This window comes from Lepidochelys olivacea (genome assembly GCF_965140295.1).
Source record: "Lepidochelys olivacea isolate rLepOli2 genome assembly, chromosome: 6".
Lineage (NCBI taxonomy): Eukaryota > Metazoa > Chordata > Testudines > Cheloniidae > Lepidochelys > Lepidochelys olivacea.
This window is the reverse complement of record NC_140416.1, coordinates 9,067,014-9,074,878: the sequence shown is the minus strand read 5'-3', so window position 1 is coordinate 9,074,878 and position 7,865 is coordinate 9,067,014.

Here is a 7,865-nt window from a genome sequence, read left to right as displayed (position 1 = left end):
ATCTATCCCATTAGGATGATGGATCAGATTCAATGGTTTGCCCAAGGAGGGTAATAGAACTGGATGAGCTGTAGATGGCTCTGAGGAACCAAGGGACCTGTCTAGCAATGGCTTGGTCATGCCTCAGTATTCCTAATCACCGAGTCTTTCCCCACAGGTGCACTGAGTTTATTCTGTCCCTGTCTCAGCAGGGAGTGCAGTGGCTTAGGCTCTGTCCTCACTATAGAATGAGCCAGATTTGAATTACCCTATCAAAGCGTGACTCAGACACCATTTCTCCTCCACCTGCCACCTGTTTATGTTGGTTCTGAGCTTGCCTGTCCATCTAGAGTGGACAGCGCCAAACTGCAACATGAGGCCTATGGACACTGACTCCAATTTAGGGCATGTCTACACTACAATCTTAAATCAATCTATGTTAAGTCGACTTACAGCTGGTGCAGTAATTACTGCAGTGGCTGATGTCCACACTCCCCTCCTTCTGTCGGTGGTGCACGTCCTCACCAGGAACGCTTCCACTGACTGAAGAGGGGCAGTCTGAGGGGCTGAGAGCCAAGGATCTCAGCTCCATGCACAGTTCCCCACCAGCAGCCCAGTTGCCCCACGGATGTTTGCTTCCTGCTCCCAGCTGGGAGCGAGGGGGCCAGCGGTGTGGGGCTTCTCACCTCCGTGCTCTCAACTGGGGCGGGAGGGCGGGGGAAAGTTGCCCAGGGCTTCTTGCTTCTGGCGAGTAGATCCATGCCCGGAGCCTGGTCTGCCTGGAAGCTGGGACCCAGGATCCAGGAGGGCAGCAGGCTCCCCGTGGAGAGAGGGGAGCCTGGGTGGCAGCCCGGCTTTGAGCCAAGACCCAGCAGCAACCCAGCTGGGGAGCCAGGAACTGGCTTTCTTGTTAACCTCATGGCTCCAGAGGTGAAATGGACAAGAATGACAGCCAACAGCTGATGTAAGGAACTCAGTGTCTACACAGATGCTGTGTCACTCTAACTACACTGACAATAGCCCTATACCTCTTGTGGAGGTGGAGTTATGTCAGTGTAGTAGGGCACTTACATCAGCGGGAGCAAGACTGTGGCATAGACACTGACAGAGTTAGGTCGACATAAGCTGTTGTGTTGACCTAACTCTGAAGCGTAGACCAAGTCTCAAGCTTTGTCTACACTAGCACTTTTGTTGGCAAATCTTCCGTTGGTCAGGGATGTGAAAAAAACACCCTGACATAGCTAATGCCGCTTGTTCAGGCAAAGCCCAGCTACACGGGAGACCTTATAGAGGCACAGCTGTAGTGGTACAGCTGTGCCGCTTAAGGTCCGTAGTGTAGACAGCCTCAGTGTCTGGCTGCTCATGCTCAGTGCCTTTGTCCCATCAGCTCATGGTCTTGGGGAAACTCCCATAAGACAGGTCTTTCCATGGTAAAATCAACCACCATGCTTTGAACCAATTGTTCCCCTCGTCCGTCTCAATAGAGAGGCCAAGGACTGGATGGGCCATAGACACTAAACTCTCGTCTCATTCTTAGGCTAGGCCTACACTAGAGATGCTACAGTGGCATAGCACTTTTCCACTGTAGTGTAGATGTGTCCTACATAGACAGAAAGGGTTTTTCTGTCAGTTATAGGTAACCCGCCCCCCCAAGAGCTGGTAGCCAGGTCAATGGAAGAATTTTTCTGTCACCTAGTCACATCTATACCCAGGGTGAGGTCAGCATAGCTACCACGCTCAAGGGCGTGAGTTTTTCGGAGCTATATCAACCTAACTTTTAAGTGTAGAGCAGGCGTTAAAGAGCTCTCCTTGAGAGAGCACACTGCCACTTTCTGATGCCCTCCACCACATCTCAGCTTCCTCCTCCTTCCCAAGTGGGAGCTGCCTTAGTGCCAACATTCATTACCATCCCTCCGAGTTGGAGCCATGCCTGGCCACAGATTGGAAGGCAGGTCACAAAGCATGCCAAGACAGAACTGGTTTACTACAGTGAGTTGCCCAGGCTCATAACTTTTCCACACACAAGCCCCAGAAGAGCCAAATGACTTTGACCATAATACACTGCGAAAGCATTCTTGGAGCAGCCCAGCATACTGCAGCACTACAAACCACGAGGCATATCCCTGGAAATCTTATGCCCCATATGAGAGAGTGCAGTACCAGGGGTTACAGTCACTTGCCTTTAGTGTGTAGTGTGGTTGCCCTCATGGGCAGATAACAGAGCTGGTCAGGAAATTTCCAAGAAAACTCTTTTTTGTTGAAAATTGTTGACTCATTAGAACCAAAACTGTCTGCAGGAAAGGCTCAGTTTTGATGAATCTCTGGATTCAAAACAATTTTGAAGTCCCCCCCTCTCCTCCCAAATTGTCCCAATGTCCCCTTTCAACATTTTCTAAAAGAAAAGTTAAATTTTCCGGTTTGGAACTACCTTCCATTTTGAAATTTTAGTTAATTTACAGTTTAAAAAGTTGAGAAATATTTTTCATTGAAGGTTTGATGCGACACGGAACATTCAGAAATGATCTAATGTTTAACCAAATGCTTCGTTTGCCCCACTCAAACTGTTTTTTGGGTAACTGGTTTGCAAAAAGTTTCACAATTTCCATCTTTCATCCCAATTCAGAACATGAAAAACGGTCAAAATCTCTTGTGGGATGGCAAAACTGTTTCCTGCCCGGTGGTAGTAGATGGCTGGAGTTAACTATGCAGTGAAAGGCTTGCTTTTGGGGCGTGTCTCTCTTGGAGCTGGTGGTATAATTCCTATCTCAGATTGACATACCCATGCTACCATCTTTGATCAAACGAGCATGCTAAAAATAGCAGTGTAGCCATGGCCCCATGGGCTAACCACCCTGGGCATGTCTACACTGCAAAAACCAAAAACAACGCCCCTACCCACCCCCAACACCCCCAAGTCTCATGGCCCGGATCAACTGATTCAGGGTGTCAGGGCTCAAAACAGCAGTGTAGATGTTCCCACTTAGACTGCAGCCCAGGCTCTGAAGCCCAGCAATGGGTCTACACTGCTGTTTGTAGCCCCGTAGCGCAAGCCCTACCATGTGACCCAAGCTCTGAGACTGGCTGCAGTTTTGTGGTGGCAGGGTTTGCAGTGCAGACATAACCCCTGTGTGCTAGCCCATCTGAAACCCTAGGTCAACACTCAGGGCAGCCAGCTTCTCCTCCTACCTGTGCAGCCATGGCTACGCTGCTCTTTTTAGCATGCTAGCATGACTGAAGCTAGGGTGGGTATGTCCACCTGGAAATTACAGCTCCGGTGTAGCCATCTCATTGGGGGTGAGCAGAGGGTAGGACAACCTTTACCAGGTGATGTGCATGGGGGGCACATCAGTTGCCCCTGCAGTGTCTGCTCTATGGCTACACAAAATTCTCCCGGTCCCAAGTGATTTGACACCTAAAGAGAGTGCAACCTCCCCGGGGCACCTCCCACTCTAGCTGGTTTTTGTCATTGCCCAGTGCAGACTTACTAACCTTCCTTTCCTGATGCAGATTTCAGTCCTGCCTCTCTGAGCTCGACTTGCCTTATTAGGCTGCTCAATTGCATCTCAAGGACACATTTTCCCTTCCCGCCACTATCTTTAGTCGGTTTCCACAAACACTTTTCAGCCCTTGTTTTTCAGCTCAGAGGCCTAAAAATAAAAAGAGCTCAAATTAGCCCAGCACGTAGCCATTCAGCAACACTGAAGCTGACAAAAACAAATCATAAACACCCCCTCAATCCCAGTTTCCTCCTGCAGTCACCGCCTGCCTCTTTCCACCCCGAGGAACAAGGGGAGGCCAGCAGATGGTCTCACCTTGGGAGCAGGGACTGGGACAGCTGGTTCCATTCTTCACCCTGCAAGTTCCGTTTTTCACTCTGCCCCAGCACCTCTGTGCCTCAGTTTCCCCTCTGCCAAGTGTGGCAATTTACTTCAGCGAAGGGTGGGAGCCAATCAGAGAGGAAGGATGACTCACTGGTTAGGGTGGCCGTCTGGGTCTCAGGAGATGTGGGTTTGATTCCCTACTGTGGCACGGACGTCCTGTGTGAGCTTGACCAGAACATAAAAACGGCCACACTGGGTCAGATCAGTGGCCATCTAGCCCAGTGTCCTACCTTCCAACAGTGGCCAATGCCAGGTGCTTCAAAGGGAATAAACAGCACAGGGTAATCATCGAGTGATCCATTCTCTGCTGTCTTGTCAGAGGCTTAAGGACATGCAAAGCATGGGCTTGCATCCCTGACCATCTTGGCTACTAGTCATTGGTTGACCTAACCTGCATAAATTTATCTGATTCCTTTTTGAACCCAGTTATACTTTTGGCCTTCACAACATCCCCTGGTAACGAGTTCCACAGGTTGAATGTGCGTTGTGTGAAGAAGTACATCCTTTTGTTTGTTTTAAACCTGCTGCCTGTTAATTTCTCTGGGTGACTGCTGGTTCTTGTGTTGTGTGAAGGGGTAAACAGGGCATGTAAACTTTCTGTAAAATTTTCACTGTAAAATGGGGCTTAAAATGGGGCTAAGGCACTTTCCAACCTTATGGGTGTGTTATAAGTAGGGCTGCAGATTTGTCTCAGTGCTTTCTTCTATCTAAAATCACAGCGCAGTCACAGCACATTTAATGAAAGTCACAAGTTTTGTGATTTTTTATTTAAAAAAAAATGCTGGGACAAATGAAATTCAATTCTACCTCTTTGCAATCATGGGCCAGCATCTTTCTTCTCCATAACAACAGAGGGATGGCTGGACCAAATCTCATAGACTCAGAGACTTTATGGCCAGAAGGGGCCATTGTGATCACCTAGTCTGACCTCCTGCACATTTCAGGCCACAGAACTTCCCCTACCCCTCCTGTAACAGAACCTCTAGCTGAGTTACTGAAGTCCTGAAATCATAGTTTAAAGATTTCAAGTTACACAGAATTCACCATTTACACTAGTTTAAACCTGAAAGTTACCCATGCCCCACGCTGCAGAGGAAGGTGAAAAAACCCTAGGGTCTCAGCCAATCTGACCTGGGGGAAAATTCCTTCCTGACTCCAAATATAGCACGTGGGTAAGACCCACCAAACAGACACCTGGGAAAGATTTCAGAGCCCTCCCCACTGCCATGTAGGGTTACCAAACAGCAAGTTTGGGGGGAGGGATAGCTCAGTGGTTTGAGCATTGGCCTGCTAAACCCAGGGTTGTGGGTTCAATCCTTGAGGGGGCCATTTGGGTCAAAAATTGGGGATTGGTCCTGCTTTGAGCAGGGGGTTGGACTAGATGACCTCCTGAGGTCCCTTCCAACCCTGATATTCTATGATTCTGTGATTCTAAGTGTGTGGGAGGTGGGGGTAATAGATGTCCATATAAGACAAAGCCCCAAATATTGGGACTGTCTGTCCTATAAAATCAGAACATGTGAACACCCTAATGACACAGTATGCACCAGTTTGCACACCCAGAATGGGGAGCTGCGCCCAGCTTCAGGGGACACAGGAGCTGCTGCTGCAGAGTGAGAGTGGGGCAGGTTTGCTCTCCATCACCAGCCCTAGGATCTTCCCTCTGCACTGGACCAGAGGGGGAAAACCACCTAGAGCCTGCCTGCACGGAGGTCACAGGCAGAGAAGTCACAGAACCTGGGACTTCTTTATCCCCGTGACAAACCTGTAGCCCTAGTTACAAGTAGTTGGGAGAAATCAGGACCCCAGGTAATAGTGGGCGGGGGATCATATGTGTACCATAGATAGAGACCAGCAAAGGGGGCTTGCTGGTCTAGCGAGACAGTCACTCACTGAGTCTGACCGCTGCTCCTGATTGGCTGGAAGCCAGGGAAAAATTTGGCCCAAGGAGTGAATTTTGTGCTGGTGGTACCAGCTCAGCATGCCCCAGGTTGGGATAAATCTCCTTTTATCCACAGATACACAGCAAGCTTCCCATCATATGCTGCCATCCTGCCACAGAGGGGCTGCTCTGACGTTTCCTGTGCTTGGCCTCTGAGTCCCTGCTGACTCATGTGAGTTGAAGTGGGTGGGGGTTTTGTGGTATACACAGGAATGGGAGAGGTACATGATTTCCCATGGAGTCCTTGCTTATTGAATGGAGAAGTCAGTGACCTCGGAGGGTCAGGATTCAGACTGGAGGTTCCCACCACTGGGACTGGCAAGAGCAGCTAGAAGTGGACACATGCCCCTTTTCCAGTTTCTGCATTCCCAACTGTAGTCTGGTCTCAGGCCCTTGTGCTGCCTCAGTTTACCTTCCACCTTGCCTCAGGCAAAACACAGCTGGTGTTTTGACCCCACACTCCAACCTTCGAACTCTCTTCAGTTAGACCCAAATTCAGTTAACCCTTTCAGTTTATAAGGGCATCCATATAGCTCTCTCTCCAGGATCAGATGTCTTCAGTCTTTTCTCAGGGCTTCCCCTTTCTCCAAGCTACACGTGGGCAGGAAACAATTTTCCCATCCCACAAGAACTTGAGACATTTCCAAGACTTTTTTCCCATCCCAAATCAGGCCAAACAGTCCAAGTGTCAAAAATATTCACAAACCAAATGTTCAGTTAGATCAAAACCATTTTGTTTCAGCAATTTCAAAACATTTTGTTCCAGTTTTGACCTCTTTTTTGTTTAGCCTTTTTTAGCATCAATTGACCTTCAAAACAAAAATGTCCTTTCGAAACAAAAGACAGCAACACTTTTCATTTTAAAAAAGGGTCAAAAAGGGCACGTCAACCATTTTGAAATGTTTGCCTCCCACTCACCATTTTTTTAAACCAGGGAATCCATCAAAGCCTCTTTTACGAACAGTTGCAGTGTCAAGAAATCGTATTTTTCAGGGGGAAAAAAACACATGAAATCAAAACTAGACTTAAGATAAATGTGGGTATACTGGAGAGAGTCCAGTCCAGAAGAGAGCAACAAAAAGGATAAAAAATCTAGGAAACCTGACCTATGAGGAAAGGTGAAAGAATTGTATGTGTTTAGTCTAGATGTCAAATTGCAGAACTGCTAACTGTGGTATGTAAACTATCATTTAAACCAGCTTCTGTACCAAATGATTGGAGGTTAGCTAATGTGATGCCAATTTTTTAAAAAGGCTCCAGAGACAATCCTAGAAATTACAGGCCAGTAATCCTAACTTCAGTACCAGGCAACCTAGTTGAAACTATAGTAAAGAACAAAATTATCAGACACATAGGTGAACACGTTTGTTGGGGAACAATCAACATAGTTTTTGTAAAAGGAAATCGACTAGAATTCTTTGAGGGGGTCAACAAGTATGTGGGCAAGGATGAGTCAGTGGCTATAGTGTACTTAGATGTTAAGAAAGCCTTTGACAAGATTCCTCGCCAAAGGCTCTTAAGCAAAGTAAGCAGTCATGGGATAAAAGGAAAGGTCTTCACATGGATCAGTAACTGGTTACAAAGGTAGGAATAAATGGTCAGTTTTCAGAATGGAGAGAGGTAAATAGTGGTGTCCCCCAGGGATCTGTACTGGGACCAGTACTGTTCAACATATTCAAATGATCTGGAAAAGAGGGTAAACAGTGGCAAAATTTGTAGATGATACAAAAGTACTCAAGATAGTTAAGTCCAAGGCAGACTACAAAGAGTTACAAAGGGATCTCACAAAACTGGGTGACTGGGCAAAATGGCAGATGAAATTCAAAGTTGATAAATGCAAAATAATGCACATTGGAAAACATAATCCCAGCTATACACATAAAATGATGGGGTCTAAATTAGCTGTTACCACTCAAGAAAGAGATCATGTGGTCGTTGTGGATAGTTCTCTGAAAACATCCACTCAATATGCAGCAGCAGTCAAACAAGTGAACAGAATGTTGGGAATCATTAGGAAAGGGCTAAAATATCATGTTGCCTCTATATAAATCCATGGTACGCCC